This window comes from Alligator sinensis, unplaced genomic scaffold (genome assembly GCF_000455745.1).
Source record: "Alligator sinensis unplaced genomic scaffold, ASM45574v1 scaffold393_1, whole genome shotgun sequence".
NCBI classification, from domain to species: Eukaryota; Metazoa; Chordata; order Crocodylia; family Alligatoridae; genus Alligator; species Alligator sinensis.
In genome coordinates this window covers 1463257-1480046 of record NW_005842292.1, presented here as the reverse complement: position 1 = coordinate 1480046, position 16790 = coordinate 1463257, and the positions used below count along the sequence as shown (strand labels likewise).

Here is a 16790-nt window from a genome sequence, read left to right as displayed (position 1 = left end):
TGGCTTTAGCATTAGCAGTTCTTCAGGGGCTTGAGTAAGATGAAACAGAATTGCACGTGGGCACCTAAGTCCACTTCCACACCTAATAGGATTGTTGATAAGAAGGTATTTAGCAGAACGTGCAGACTCACTGGAGTCTGACAGGGGCCACGGCCTGAACGCTTCTGGTATGGCCATTATAGCAGTTGGAAATGAGACCCAGTCCTAAACAACAGCTGTCGTGAAATAATGGGATGTCTAAAGTCAACGCCAAAAGATAGGCTGTACTTGCTGCGTGGCATTGCACCACCTGATACGGTAGCGAGTCAAAAAGAAAGACCACAGCAGAAGAGAAAACCCCAGACTCCAGTGTATGGTCACACAGAAATAGCTAAATGGCTTAAAGCACGAAAGAGTTTTGTAACCAGTATTGCACCATTGGACACGACATGACTGAGGTTATGGAAAGAAAGATTGTATGCAAGTAGGTGCTCTGAAATGGACCTCAGACCTCAGGACGGGCTTCCCATGGGGCTGGTCTAGACTGGCCAACATTGTGATGCCTGAATCGCTTGTGCATGCAAACTGGAAGATCAAAAATAAATATGCACAAACATGGGATACATGGGAGTGTGGTGAAGTGCAGGCTATGCAGCACCCACTCGTTTGCCGACCCCTTGTTGAGACCTGCACAACAGAGGACCTTGCTGCAATGGTGGAAAGATTTGCATGATTCTGAAAAAAACATTTAGTTTAGGACAAGGACTCGAGAAGAAGACAACAAGGCCTAATAGGAGGAATAGTGTCCAAGTCCATGCTGACAGGCAATGGCCAGCATGGGACACACAGCGTTCTCCCATCTAACCTCGAGAAAACTCTCCCTCCATAGTGACTTTTGCTGCTGTATCAGGGCTGAGATCGGCCCTTCCTTTTTCTTAGTTTGCTGAATTTAATTTCCAATCAATGCCTCAGCACTAGGTCTTTTCCCACTCTTCCTTTCCCGCTATCCTATAACCAAGTAGGACTAAGACTATTTCTCTATATCGCATTTTTTCATATGCATGAAGGAAGTGAGGGGAATCCTATTGTTTGAATAATGTGCTGAAAACCAGATGAACCATTAGCTATTATGCTGTCAGGAACAATCCCACGTTGGCCCTGGGGGCTTGGGCCGTGCATACCCTGACAAGCCCTTTTCATCTATAATTGTCTGGATCCCCTTGTTTTCAGACAACCTTCTGCCAGCTGCAGATGGATGCCCAGGCCTTTCAAAGATCAAGCAGTTATCCAGCCTGCCGGGTACCGATGTCAGTACGGTGTGCTCGGTTTTCCTGCTTGCTGCTGTTGCCATCAAGCTGTGCTGGCTCCCAGGAACCAAATACATTGCTCCTGAGCCTCACGCATTGACTTCCAGTTTGCAGCTCCTTGCCCCTCTTGCTGCCATTCACAGCCCTGCAGGAAGGGTGTGAAATCCCACCTATAAAGAAGGGAAGTTCCCCTTGCAGTCACTTCACCCATCTGTAAGCAATGTCACAGGCTCACTGGAAGGGGAGAATGAGGCTTAATCTGTCTCTTCTAGGCATGCTAGACCCAGCCCCACTACCCAGGCATCCCAAACTGTCTGCTGTGCACCCGCATCCGGGGATACCAGATGGAGCGGGCAGGTGGGGGCCCCGGGCCCCGGCCCTATGCTGTCACCACCCAGCGATCCGACCCCAGCCCAGCCCCTCATCCCCTCCAGCCAGCCAAGCCACTTAGGAAATTTTGGTGAGATGCTGTGGGTTGGGGAAGCAGCTCAGGGGCAGGGGTGCTGACCCAGCCCATGACAGCCCTAATGGGTTGTGTTCAAGTCGGCAGGCCCGGTGCATCCGAGAGGACTGAAGGAATTGGCCGGTGTCATAGCAGAACTGCTGGCACGGCTGTTTGAGCACACATGGCACTCGGGTCAGGTCCTGAAGGACTGCAAAAGGACCAATGTGGTCCCTATTTTCAAGACGGGGAGGAAGGAGAATTGGAGTAATTATAGACCAGTCAGTCTCACCTCCATCCTTGGAAAGGTCTTTGAAAAGATTATGAAGGATCATATTTGTGGGAGTCCAGTGGGAAAAATAATGCAGCAGGGCAACCAGCATGGATTCGTAGCAGGTAGATTATGCCTGACCATTGTGGTTCGGTTTATGACAGGGTCACAAAACGCTCAGATGCAGGAGTGGAGGTGGATGTCATTTTCTTGGACTTCAGCAAGGCCTTCGATACAATATCTCATCCCATTCTCATAAATTCATTAAGAGGCTGTGACATAGATGTTTACACGGTCCGGTGGGTGGCAAATTGGCTTAGCGGTCGCACCCAGAGCGTGGTAGTAGACGGGTCGGTGTCGAGCTGGATGGATGTGGGCAGTGGGGTCCTGCAGGGTTCGGTCCTTGGACCGATATTCTTCAATGTCTTCATCAGTGACTTGGATGTGGGTGTGAAGTTTGTGGACGATACTAAATTGAGGGGCGAAGTGCCCACTCCAGAAGGTAGGGAACGATTGCAGGCAGACCTGGCCAGGTTAGAAAAGTGGGCAGTATGCAATAGGATGCAGTACAACAAGGACAAGTGCAGAGTGCTGCACTTAGGGCACAAAAATATCCAGCACATCTACTGGCTGGGAAGTGACCCTCTCAGCAGCTCAGATGCAGAAAGGGATCTCGGAGACATAGTGGACTCCAAGATGAACATGAGTCGTCAGTGTGACGAAATCATCAGCAAAGCTAACCGCACTTTATCATGCATCAGCAGATGCACGACAAATAGATCAAAAGAAGTGATACTTCCCCTCTATGCGGCATTGGTCAGACCACAGCTGGAGTCCTGCGTCCAGTTTTGGGCACCGCACTTCAAGAAGGATGTTGATAGACTCGAGAGGGTCCAGAGGAGGCCACTCATATGGTTAAAGGCTTACAGGACAAGCCCTATGAGGAGAGACTGAGAGACCTGGACCTCTTCAGCCCCCGCAAGAAAAAGATGAGGGGTGATTTTGTGGCTGCCTACAAATTCATCAGGGGGACGCAGCAAGGGATCGGAGATGCGCTGTTCACCAGGGCGACTTTTAGGGTAACAAGGAACGATGGTCACAAACTGACAGAGAACAGATTTAGGCTAGATATCAGGAAAAAACTTCTTCACGGTAAGGGTGGCCAAAATTTGGGATGGGCTTCCAAGGGAGGTGGTGCTCTCCCCTGCCTTGGGGGTCTTCAAGAGAAGGCTAGATAGGCATCTGGCTTGGGCCAGCTCACCCCAGCACTTTCCTGCCCAGGCAGGGGGTCGGACTCGATGATCTGTTGAGGTCCCTTACAACCCTAGCACCTATGAATCTATGAATCTATGAACTCGCCAAAACTTTCAAAGTGGCCCTCCAGCCCAAATAATTGCCCACCCCTCTGCTAGATACACCCCCAGCTGGTCTGAAAACCCTCATCTTTGCAGGGGGGTGAAAACCCCTGACCCTGTGCTGAATCCAGGCTCTGATATCTTTGTGTGGAAGGGCTCCGCCTCACCGATAACAGCTAAAGTCCTCCCCACTGATGTCCTCACAGCAGGATCAGGCCTAGAGCCTGGAAATGAATACATTTGCATATCTGACTAATGCATTTTGCCCCTGGAGAATTGTAATTAGAGTGAATCTCTTTGCTTCTGGCGGGCTCCTGCGGGACGTACCCTCCACCCATCTCTGTGCGTGGCTAAGCCCTTAGCACATCACTCAGTAACCTGGTTCATGCCAAGAGCGCCGGCGGCGGCGCGGGTCCTGACATGCATCCAGATTGCTGCATCAGTGACAAGCTGCAGCCTGCACTAGCTAGAAGTTTGCTTCCCTCTACTGGTGGCTCTGCCATATTTTCTGGTTCAAAGCAATGGTATCTAGCAGAGACACGCTATTCCCTATGCCAGTCTTGGACCCTGCAGGTCTGTGCGGGGGGTGCCACGCCATGCTGTACTGGATGTGACACCTGAACGACCCTCCTCTGCCTCCTTTTTGCTCCAGCTCAGAGAGGCACTGGGCACCTCTCGCTCTCTGCTTCATTAGGGAAACGGGGTTTGGGCTTCAGCGCCTTCCTGCCTACACGCTATGGGGCCGGATCGATGGCCGTGGAGCACCCAGTCCTTTCTGCATGCGCACCCAAGACCCTGATGGATCACACAGAAGCATCAAGGGACCCTTGGGGAAGAGGCCAAGTCACTGTCTCCCCCAGTGGTATGAGGTTCAGCTAAAATTGGACTGTATTCATCTTGTTTTTAGGGATTTCCCCCCTCCACACACAGAGAAACCACTCAGAAGTGGACTGGTTTTGCTGCCCCTTTTTACAGCAGTTGACCTTGGGTCTGGAAGAGAGCATGGAAAGATTCATGCCCCAAGAGGAGTGCTTGGAGATATTACCGACAAGTGGAAGGGCAGGGACACATGGGGAAATCCAAACTCGTAGCATGCTTCAGGGCCCTGTTGTTATGAGCTGCACTCTTTTTCATTCACTGCCAGACAGAAATGATCCTTCCCGCTGTGTCTGCTATTCATCCTTGTAACATCCTTGCATGGCAGAGCAGTGCTGTCGTCCCCGCGTTACAAAAAGGAAACCGAGGCACACTATCATCAAAGACCAGACACACGGGGTCTTAGACCTAGCTGCCAATTTAGGAGCCCAATGCCAACATTTAGCTCCTCAGCTCCTAGGCTCAGGGGATGCCTCACCCTGGAGCGGGCTCCAGAGAAGGCGCAGCCATGGGTAGGGGGTCATGAACACCTTTCATCCACTAACTCAGTGGTTTGAACACTCCCCTGGAGGGTGGGAGACCTGCATTCAACTTCCTTTGCCTGCCAAGAGTGTCAGGAGACCAAAAGGCCATTTCTTTCTGAGCCAGGACATATTTACTTGTTTCATGCAAAGCAAAAGAGCATCAGCTGGAGGGAACAAGAGCAGCCTCCCAGTCTCAGAGCAGCCTTTAGAGTCAGGGCCTTCTTGTGACAGGCACAAGTTCAAAGCCCCATAGGAGAGGGGTGGGAGTTGGACCCCTCACTTCTATGGATGCCCAACCCTGAGGACCTACATAAAAGGAGGCAGCTTCTCCAGGATGCTACCACTGGCTTTCTTTTGCAAAAAAAAAAAGAGCTTAGGTCTCCTTTGCCCTTGAAATAAAGACTTTAGTTCCTCCCTTTAGGATACACCTCCGAGCAGTGAATCGTCCCTCAGCCCAGAGAGTGCCAGTATGCAAGACAAAGCCCTGGCCCTTCGGCCACTGTCTGCTTAGTGCTCTAGCAGCCATCAAAAAAGCAAACAAAATGTTAGGGATTATTAAGAAGGGAACAGTGAACAAAACAGAAAGTATCACTGTGTCCCTTGATAAATCCATGCTGCATCCACATCTTGAATACTATGCCCATTTCTGGTCCCCACATCTCCAGAAGGATAACAAGAGACAGTCCGGAGAAGGGCAACAAGGATGATTTGTGGTATGGAGGGGCTTTCATATGAGGAGAGACTAAATAGGCCAGGCCTATTCATTTTAGAAAGGAGATGCTTGAGGGGGGACATGACACAGGATGCTAAACAGTGAAGATAAAGTCCATAGAGATGTATTATTTCAGGTCTCTCGCAATGCAAGAACTAGGGGGTGACAAAAAGAAACTGGTGGGTTGGAAGTTTAAAACTAACAAAAGGAAGTTCTTGTTCGCGTGGCGTGTCATTAAAGGGTGGACCCCATTGCCACCAGATGTTGTGGAAGCCGGCAGTTTAACCAGATTCAAAAGAGGAGTGGATGCATACTTGGAGGAAAGGAGCACCAGTAGCTATTAAGCCTGGGAGTCAGGGACACAGCCTCTACATCAGAACTGCCTAGGCCTGAAATGCTGGAGGCTGCAAGTGGGAGAGAAACAGTGAAAAAAACCTCGGATCATCCCTTGCTCGCTCTCCCTTGCACCATCCACTCTGCTGCTGTGTGACACAGGAGACTGGGCAAGACGGACCTATGGTCTGACCCAGTACATGGCAGTTCTTAGGTTCGTAAGGGGTCTGTGCACCCCAGTTTCCAGTGCCTGAGTCTCCCTAGGCTTGCTATAGTTGGCGGTGGGGCTGATCCTGCTTTGAGCAAAGGTTGGTCTAGATGTGACCTCCTGAGGTCACTTCCAAGCCTCATTTTCTATGATGTTATGATTATATTAGGGTGCCTACAAGCCTAACCCAGATGCTAAAAGTACAGCTAGATGCCCAGAAGTTAAATATGGGAACAAATAACACCACCTGGGGGATCTAATATATGAGGAGGCAAGAGTTGGGATTTTTGAAGCAAAAATATGACTTCCAGTAGGAGTTGGTGGTTTAACTCCTGCCAGTCCCAGCACAAATGCCTTTGCACAAGTAATACTGTGCTAAGGTGTCCCCGTCCAGCTGCTGATTATAATGCTCCCTGGCGTCCTTTGGCTGGAGACTGCCCTGAATGTTGCACAAGAGTATTTTAAAATGTGCATGAATGCTCTTGGGCATTTCCAGATGTGATGAGATAAAGAGGTCGTCACATGGGCTAGTGAAACAGGCGGCTCCTATGGAGAATCAGTGTGGTCTGGAATAGCAACTAGCTGACAGATGCCACTAGCAGAGAGAGGCTTAATCCTGCCTAGGTGCTGATCAAAGTTTGCAATACCCCTAGCTCCTACCAATCCCAGGGGGACATTGGAGGTCCCCAGAAGCGAATGCATTTGCAAGGGGCTTGCCTGTACCCCCATGAATTTAGGGCAATTTCAGATCCTCCTATATGGCAGCCTGGGCCAGAAAATAACCCGGCACGTTGCCACACAGCAGGGCATCTCTCAGGTGTGTTGAGCAAGTACCTTCTGCTGAAAACCACTGGAAGAAGCAGTCATGCCGTGGGTAATCTTAGTTTGGCCTTACACAGCACCTTGGTTTCTAAGGTTTCCCAATGCCATGTCAGTAAATTATCCCAATCTGACAGATAAGCAGAGAGAGGTTCCATATTCATCCCAGCTCACACATCCAGTCAAGAAAAGGGCAGTTTATGGATGAAGCAAGCCTGAACTTTGGATGGCCCTGCTGTTATCCTACCCCAGGACATAATGCAGAAGACCTTGTACCTGGAAATTTCAGGGCACTTCACAAAACACCTAGCAAGGGGGTCACTAAATTCCTGTGCAAGATCAGTCTTGCAGGTGGGAAACTGAGGCAGTGAAGGCTGAAGTGACCAGCCCAAGGTCACGCAGGGGATGCCCACACTGCGTCTGCAGCATTTCCAGGGAAGGACATTCCCCAACACACCCCACCCATTCCCATGTGCCCTATGTGGACACGTGGTGGTGAAGTGACTCTTTGGGACCTCAGTCTTCAGGCTAGCTGTCCAGCCTAAACTCTCTTCCCCGTTTCACTCCTCTATGCTTTCGTGTCCCTATAGCAATCCCTAATGCAGCCCAGGATGCTGTTAGTCTTCTTGGCAACAAGGGCGCACTGCTGGCATCTATTCAGCTTATTGTCCCCTGTCCCCCCAGGTCCTTTTCTGCAGAGCTGCTGCCCAGCCAGTCAGCCCAGCCTGTACCAGTGCATGGGGTTGTTCCCTCTTAAATGCAGGACTTTGCATTTGTCCTCGTTGAACCTCATGAGTTTTCTTTTTGCCCAATCCTCCAATTTGTGTAGGTCACTCTGAATCCTAGCCCTTCCCCGCAGTGTATCTATGACTCCCCACAGCTTGGTGCCATCTGCAAACTTGCTGAGGGTGCTCTCTGTGCCATCTTCCAGGTCAGTGATGAAGATATTAAACTAAACCGGAGGCAAGCTTGTATTTTAAACATGTGCCATTACAGCTCAGTTGTCGTCTCCAGTGTTATTTGCTGAGCAAATAGGCCTCGCAGTTCAAGGTAAACACTGGCTGATGCTCATTAGCACGGTGCTGCTGCTAAAACAACAGGATTTGGTTCCTAACCCATCTTGCTTCTTGCCCTCATATGTGATGGATCTGCCTGGGGATCTCTCTCTGTCCTACACGTATCTGTATGCTAGAAGGGGAATGTCTGTAGGTTGTGTTTTCCCACTTCCTCATCAGATCTACCCAATACCAGGCATAATTTAGCTCGTAGCACTCAACTCTTCAGGTGCATTCGGTAGGGCAAGTGCTACATAAAGCCAATGACTTATTAACAAATCAGTATCAAGATGGCATCATCATCGATCCCCTTTTGGTAATAAAGCAATTTAGATATTGATTTAGGGCTTGGTCTGAAGCCCCTTGAAACCACCAGGGAGTGTGTGTTTGGCAGCTGTGAACACATTAAATGGAAATCCATCGTGCAAATAAATGAAAGATGATGATTAACAGAATATGAACAGAAGGGCAGGGCAGGGCAGGGCAGGACCCACGATTATGGCAGTACAGTTCTCCAGCCTCTTGTGAGTACCTGCGTGTGTTTGCACGTGTGCATATTGATTCACTATGTAAGTTAATCTTCAACTACCTCTTGCTACAATCTCTAGTTCATGTTTCAAATCAGATGGAGGGTAATTTAAATAGGTAGAGGTCTGCGTGCTTTGCTTATATGACATTAGGGCCCTCCTCCGTGGCCACCTGTGTAGCTCTTATTGCAAGATGAAATCCTAAATGCATTAGCTAGGACAACAGTCCCATGGGATAGGAGCAATGGCTGAACTTTTCAGCTGTTCAGAGGGCTTGGGCACCTGCTTATATGTGTAATCCATGGTCATGTTAGTGAGCACAAGGAGCGGACAAGCTCTGCAGCTGTGGGATGGACTTGAACGTGGTACAGAGCTACTCTGGGGAAAAAAAGGGGTAAAACAACACAGATGAGAGTTACACCAGTGTAAGTGGTGTGTGACTTGAGCTACTCTGGGATAGTCATAGAGGCAACCCTGCTCCCCAACCACCTAAAGGTAAGGCTCTGTGATAGCACTGATGCTGAGAAGCCATCCTGGAGGAACCGGATGCCTATCCATCCCGAATCAATGGTATCAATGACAACAGTGTACAACACGGATGGAAATGGCAGCAACGTGCAAATGCCGTGTGCCCAGGTCCGTAGGAGCTTAGGGCCCCTTCCAGGCATCGGTGACCTTATCTTCACAGCACCCCCATGCAACAGAGGGGCTCTGTCAAAGAGCCTTGCTTTACCCAAGGGGAAACTGAGGTAAAGACCAGGGATGCACCAGTTATTCACTGTTTTACCAATGTGAGCATGTAATTCATAAGCAGCTTTGATTTCACCCCAGGCTCACCCACCTGCACCAAAATCCTTTCTGCCTATGCCACTCCACCGATTCTGAGCACTAGGATGAAGAGATGCCCTGGCCTGTTGCTTCCCAGCTTACTCCTACCTCAGGATTTGTCTCCATGGGAAAAAATGAACCTGAATGACTTGGAAGTGGATTAGATCCCAGGCAGATGAAGGGCAGAATTCCGGTTTGCCCAGTGGATAATCGAAATACAGCTTGCAACCAGTTAGGGTGATGATAATCACCTTTAATGCATAACAACACGTAGCATCATGTTTATGCTCATGCATGATAATTTGGCTCGGTGAGATTCTGGTGACCTCCTAAAAGCTGCATCAAGTCTTAACATGAATTGGAGCCTCTCCTTGCAGATGATCTCTGTCTCAAGGGAATGGGTCATTTAGAAAATCCACAACGCTATCCTCTGAATCGGAGCTCCTCGACAGGGGAAGATGGCTTATAGGCAGCTTATAAAATGGCTTATTCACATTTTGCCCTTTCTTTGCAAATGATCCACAAAAAGACTTGGATTTTTCCACACCTATTTGGAAAAAGGACTGCGTTATGTGAAAGCATGGCACTCATGGGTGGCTTCTGACCTGTTTGCTGCATCGGTGTCTGGGAGACCTCTGATGTATGCTTAGTCTCACACGTGATGACGGCATTAGCATGAGTATTTGAATTGCAAACGCCAAGAACAGGCCAGGCTACCATTGTGCTGGGTGCTGTACAAACGCGGAACAAAAAGGCGGTCTCCCCTCTGCATGAATGAATGCATGAAACGGGCAGGGAAATCAGAGGATGTCATCATTGTGCACCCATATCAGGTGATGGCACACTTGCATGGATATTTGCAAGATTTCCTGAGAATAATAAGAATTAAAAAGAAAAAAAAAATCCATGATCTCCTCTCCGCCCCAGACAGATTCGCCATATTTGGGGGTCAGGAAGGAATTTTACCCCCGTGGTCAGACTGGTTCAGACTGTGAAGGGTTTTGCCTTCCTCTGTAGCAGCGGGATTTGGCCCTCTGATTGGGATCTCTTGAGCATATAATAACAACCTTTTACAGAAGCAGGAAATTGGCTGCCATCGTCCCCCTGCTTTACCTGTGAGGGGTTCAGGTGTTATGTCTTGTGTTGTGTCAGGGCTGACAGCAGTTTCCCGAAGATTAGATTATAGATCTGTATAGGATGGTTTGGACAGGGCTGATTCTGCCACGGGCAGGGGGTTGGACTAGATGAGTACGGAGGTCCCTTCCAGCCCGACTTCTAATTAGGTCAACTCAGGGTTTGTATTTGAATGCTTGATTGAGATTTCCATTAAAAAAAAGATAATGCCTGCTTTAAAAAAAAAAAAAAATAGCATTTGGCTGAGGAACGCAGGTGTGAACCAGAACTGAAACGATCGTTGCAAGGATGGTTTTGCAGCCTGAACGCACTGGGCCTGATCTTCAAACCTTCAAAATCTTCAAAGGATTTGAGAGCACAAGCCCTGTCCGCTCACCGTTGGGCTCTGTCATTGCGGGTATTTCGTGTTGGCATTATCATACGAGCCCCAGCCAGGAACCGGGTCCTCACCGTGCTCGGTGCTGTACAATACAGGACAAAAAGCCTGGGAAGGAACTCACCCTCCAGCTCAGACTAGCAAGGACCATGGCCTTTTGCCTTCATCTATGGCATGAGGCATGGTCCTCTTCCTTGGATCATCAGAGCTAACATGCTCCCTGCCATTGCAGGGGCTAAGACAGTGGTTCTCGATTTCTTTAGACTCCAGCACCCCTCATTAGACTCAAGGCCCCCCTTAGGAAGTGCCATCTCTTGGCTTTCACACATTTTTTGACTGGAAAAATGCTAGGGCAATTCTTCTGGTGCAAATAACTCAGCCCACAGCAGGTCACAATAATCTGGACCCTCTGGGTTCCTACTTGAAACAGAGCCTGTTTCGTGGCTGCAGACCACGAGGGAATAGGAGTGGATGCTGTTGGACAAATGGATGCTTGTGAGCCCAGGGGACCGGACTTGATGGGCCAAGGGACCTCTTTTAGACCCCCTCTGACAGTCCCTTAATCACTTGTGATACTCGTGAAAATCACCCCTTGGGCTACAGTTTTCTAACAAGCCCCCCGTTTGTCCCGTCCCCCTGCCCCCCGCCACAGCACCACACTTTCCTGGGAATACCCACCCGTGTGACATGTATTGCAAAGCTCTGGCCGCTACTGGGATGAAGATGGGCTGCTGTGTTCCCACGAATGGCATCTCCATGGCTCATCCATGTGTCAGAGGCCATGTACCACTCAGGGAGATCCTTCTCCTGTTCTGGCAACAGGATCCCATGTTATGGGGCCAGGGGCACCCTGACATCGCTTGAAGTGCTGTGATGTGAGGCTGCAAGGAGAAACAGGGATGTTTTTTTCTCCTCCATGTGCAAAGGCATCCTGGGAGGAGACCATGTGTTGCTCCCCACTCCCAAGCTCTAAAGCAGCTTGGCAGCATGAAGGGAATGAAGTTCAAACATCCATCATTTCCACCTTTGCAGCATCTGCCAGGCTGCAGGCCCACCCAGGGATGGAGATCCTGCAAAGTCGGCCACAGCCCTTGGATAGCAAGGCAGGAAGGGGGAGGATAGCTAGACAGGTTCCCAAGGGTTAACGCAGGGATGAAATTCAAGCTGGCACCTGGCATCTGCTGCTCTGAGCTAAAATCCAGACTCAGAAATGCCCTTCCACGTGCACTGATGCCATGCGGCTTTGTGGGCTCACGGCGGAGGAGGCTGCCAGCCCTTCTTGGTGCTTCTCTGTCTCTGAGACCCCGGACAGATGAAATGATAATGCTGCTACAGCTGACATGGGATTTGCACTGTCCCCAAACCAATTGCACTGGCGTTGGAAGGTAGTCCTTAATAAGGATAGCTGCATGCAGCAGGTAGCTATTGCAAAGCTGGGCACTAGATGGCAGGAGAGCAGGTGATAGCCTGTTTGCTTGGTGTCACTATCCCGGGATGGATGCAGACAGATGACCCCTGGAGCTGTGAAACCATTTTACCCCTGGAGTGATCCTCTCTGAGACTGGGCAGGTTTACCCTAGAGATCCCTGTCTGCAGTCTGCATTACTGGTGCAAAGCCTTATTACACTGCTATACGTAGGGGGGCTGGACCCGATGATCTGTAAGGTCCCTTCCAACCCCCGAAACCATGAAACGTGACATGTCTCCAGGCACTGAGAAGGGAAGCCTCCTTAGCACCTTCCCAATCAAAACACAGTGACAGACTGGGAGGCTGCAAGGGTTTTTTTGCTAGCAGAGCTCATAACACTGTTCCACTAACCAGTGCAGACAAGGGCCAGGCTGGAAACAGGTTTTCACTCAGGACAGTTTGACGGGCCTTTGTGAGACCAATATGCAGGGATAAAAGCAATCCCCAAAAGTTGTGCAAAATGCCAGAGATCCCTGGGCTTCCAAAGCATCTCACCTAGTGTGGAAGAGGGACAGCATGGGCAAGGGAAGGAAGAACTAGCATGGAAGAGGGCCTGCCTGGGCTGGCACCAGGGGTTTCAATAGGTTTCCAAGGGTGAAAAAGACTTGAGGCAGGCTTCCTTGTCTATGCAGAAGTATGCTGTAGCATGCAGGTGAGGGGCAAGTAGCTCTGCTGTAGCATGCAGGTGAGGGGCAAGTAGCACTGCTGTAGCATGCAGGTGCGGGGCAAGTAGCGCTGCTGTAGCATGCAGGTGCAGGACAAGTAGATCTGCTGTAGCATGCAGGTGCGGGGCAAGTAGCGCTGCTGTAGCATGCAGGTGAGGGGCAAGTAGCACTGCTGTAGCATGCAGGTGAGGGGCAAGTAGCACTGCTGTAGCATGCAGGTGAGGGGCAAGTAGCACTGCTGTAGCATGCAGGTGAGGGGCAAGTAGCACTGCTGTAGCATGCAGGTGAGGGGCAAGTAGCACTGCTGTAGCATGCAGGTGAGGGGCAAGTAGCACTGCTGTAGCATGCAGGTGAGGGGCAAGTAGCACTGCTGTAGCATGCAGGTGAGGGGCAAGTAGCACTGCTGTAGCATGCAGGTGAGGGGCAAGTAGCACTGCTGTAGCATGCAGGTGAGGGGCAAGTAGCACTGCTGTAGCATGCAGGTGAGGGGCAAGTAGCACTGCTGTAGCATGCAGGTGAGGGGCAAGTAGCACTGCTGTAGCATGCAGGTGAGGGGCAAGTAGCACTGCTGTAGCATGCAGGTGAGGGGCAAGTAGCACTGCTGTAGCATGCAGGTGAGGGGCAAGTAGCACTGCTGTAGCATGCAGGTGAGGGGCAAGTAGCACTGCTGTAGCATGCAGGTGAGGGGCAAGTAGCACTGCTGTAGCATGCAGGTGAGGGGCAAGTAGCACTGCTGTAGCATGCAGGTGAGGGGCAAGTAGCACTGCTGTAGCATGCAGGTGAGGGGCAAGTAGCACTGCTGTAGCATGCAGGTGAGGGGCAAGTAGCACTGCTGTAGCATGCAGGTGAGGGGCAAGTAGCACTGCTGTAGCATGCAGGTGAGGGGCAAGTAGCACTGCTGTAGCATGCAGGTGAGGGGCAAGTAGCACTGCTGTAGCATGCAGGTGAGGGGCAAGTAGCACTGCTGTAGCATGCAGGTGAGGGGCAAGTAGCACTGCTGTAGCATGCAGGTGAGGGGCAAGTAGCACTGCTGTAGCATGCAGGTGAGGGGCAAGTAGCACTGCTGTAGCATGCAGGTGAGGGGCAAGTAGCACTGCTGTAGCATGCAGGTGAGGGGCAAGTAGCACTGCTGTAGCATGCAGGTGAGGGGCAAGTAGCACTGCTGTAGCATGCAGGTGAGGGGCAAGTAGCACTGCTGTAGCATGCAGGTGAGGGGCAAGTAGCACTGCTGTAGCATGCAGGTGAGGGGCAAGTAGCACTGCTGTAGCATGCAGGTGAGGGGCAAGTAGCACTGCTGTAGCATGCAGGTGAGGGGCAAGTAGCACTGCTGTAGCATGCAGGTGAGGGGCAAGTAGCACTGCTGTAGCATGCAGGTGAGGGGCAAGTAGCACTGCTGTAGCATGCAGGTGAGGGGCAAGTAGCACTGCTGTAGCATGCAGGTGAGGGGCAAGTAGCACTGCTGTAGCATGCAGGTGAGGGGCAAGTAGCACTGCTGTAGCATGCAGGTGAGGGGCAAGTAGCACTGCTGTAGCATGCAGGTGAGGGGCAAGTAGCACTGCTGTAGCATGCAGGTGAGGGGCAAGTAGCACTGCTGTAGCATGCAGGTGAGGGGCAAGTAGCACTGCTGTAGCATGCAGGTGAGGGGCAAGTAGCTCTGCTGTAGCATGCTGGTGCAAATGAGAGTCTCTCCTACTGACCCCTGTCTCTTAGTCTCCGGGGGCTTAATGCCTAGGAGGGAATTTGCATGCAAGTGCTCCTGGCTCATGCTGAAATGCCACCAGCCCCATCCCAGCTCGCCACCCTCTTTGGCATCCCCCCGGCACCCTGCCCCTGCCTGCCTTCCCCATGCCCTCAGCTGAATCTGGCAGTGTTTAGGACCCAGGCCTGGCGGCTGCTGCCGTTCGGGTCTCCTCTGGGTTAGTTCTTGGTGGGAGGTAGGTTCCAGAGCCCGGTGGTATGAATGAAAGGGCGACAGGAAATCTGGACTGAAACGCTCCAACTGGAATAGCTCGGCTGTATCCAGGCAACCGGCCTGACGCAACCACCAAAAAAAAAGGCCCTTAAAAGAAAAAACCACACAGATTTCCAAGGCGAGACAGAGACGAGAGCGAGACGGTAACCTGAAGGCATCGCTGACAAGCGCTCTGCAAGCAGCACGTTGGGAAGCAGACGCAGTGGAGCGGGCGCCCGCATCTGCAAAAGATTCATCGCCCCTGGTAAGTTGGAGGCTTCCCTTTGCTTCTCGGGCACGGGTGGCACTGAGACGTAGTTTCGTGTCGATGCTCAAAAGGGGCCATGAGAGACACCAGCCCTCAGGGATGACCTGGCACGGGTGGAGGGGATCATCGGGGTACCCTGGCAGGTCATCCCTCCTCTTGCTCTGTCTCCGGTGAGGTGGCCCGTGGGCCGTGGTGGGTGTCTGCGGCTGGGAGCGGGGTGAGGAGTGGGGATCAGCGGGAGCTGTCCATGCCCAACCCTACGGCACGCACGCCCTAGCATCTCTGCTGTGACACTGGGGCGCGAGGTCTGGCCTCTCCCCTGTACAGGCACTTTGCATCCACTGGTGAACTAGTGAATGGGATCGGGGGTAAGGACGAAATCGTCTGAACTAGCTGCTCTCACCCCAAAACAGCAGGGGAATGTGGAATTAGATGCTCAGTAAAGCCTGCAAGGGGTACAGATGGCATTTGCAGACAGGGGGGCATGATTGGAGGGGGGGGGTGTCCACTAGCTATCCACAGGTGTCACGGAGAGCAGGATCCGGCCCACTGTAAGGAAGGTCATCTGTTGCTGCATCTCCCCCCTGCTGCCGTGAGCCCTCCCAGCAACAGCAGTCGGGCGGTGGCAGCTCCTGGGGTGAAATCGGGGATGGTGGTTTGAGGATTGGCAGATTCAGACCCTGCACAGAGGGAGGGAGGGAGTTTAGCCAGATCCCTTGCCTTCTCCAGGACTCTCCAGCTGGGGACCGGGCCCCGAGAGACGATTTTAATGCCGCGTGGGGAAAAAAGAACCGTTGAGAACTTCTGCAAAGCCTTTTATTTCATGGCTTTGGGCTTCCCTAATCATAGCATGATACAACGCTGCTGGTCCACACCCTGTGCAAGCCACCCAGACACTTGTGCACGCACGCTCGGGTGGGGACCTCTCTCCGCTGCTCGGTCAACATCTCCGAGCCCTGAAGCCGTCGTAGGATGGTGCCTCACGTATGGGCTAGACCCCCTGTGACGTACCAGCACCCCTCCAAACCAGCCAACCCCGGGGCATTGGGGGCCACCTTTCCCTCTGCTTTGTTTGCTTTGTTCACCCCGTTCAGTGGATCTCCCTGCAGCCAGGGGTAATCAGGGAGATCCGGCTGTCTGGAGATCCTGGGGATTTGGGTGCTTTCACAGCTCGTGCTTCAAGCATCTGGGGCCGGGGCGGCGAGGAGAAGTGTTTACATGTCTTATCCCCCTGCAGTAGCAAGGCTGTGTGCTTCAATGGCAGCTCTATAGGCTCCATAGGAAAATACACGAGGTTCCTCGCGCATTGATTTCGGCCCAGGCTCCCAGCTCCTAAGACGCTGGTGGCTATCAGGGATGCTCAAAGCAGAGCCAGGGAAAGGGGTCCAGTAAGAGCACCCCCACCCTTTGGGTCTCTTTTGGGGGCTGTGAGCTGTCAGCTTCTCTGCCAAGCAGCGCAGACCGCATGACAATGCCAGGGACTGCCTGGTAAAGGAATGAATTGGCCACGACGCTTGTAGGATTAGCGCTGGGATCGGCCACAGAGGCACATAATTGGATGGGACAGGGAGCACATCAGGGTAGTTACGGGAGTCAATGGGGGCTGAGCCCTGCCCTTGGTTAGGTTTACAAAGGATGCAAAGCCCTTTGCGGCAAGCGGCAGGGAGTCTCTGGCAGGCTGAGGAGCGGTCT

The 16790-nt window shown here is 51.7% G+C and overlaps 1 protein-coding gene across 1 annotated transcript in view; it reads left to right on the top strand.

Moving 5' to 3' along the window:
* Positions 1–14980: 14980 nt before the first annotated feature.
* The window catches only part of FAM167A (family with sequence similarity 167 member A), a 37270-nt gene continuing 35460 nt past the window's right edge, over positions 14981–16790 (top strand). The window contains exon 1 of the mRNA XM_025209505.1: positions 14981–15095. The gene's annotated coding sequence lies outside the window, so the exon portion shown is untranslated. The remainder of the gene's footprint in view (positions 15096–16790) is intronic.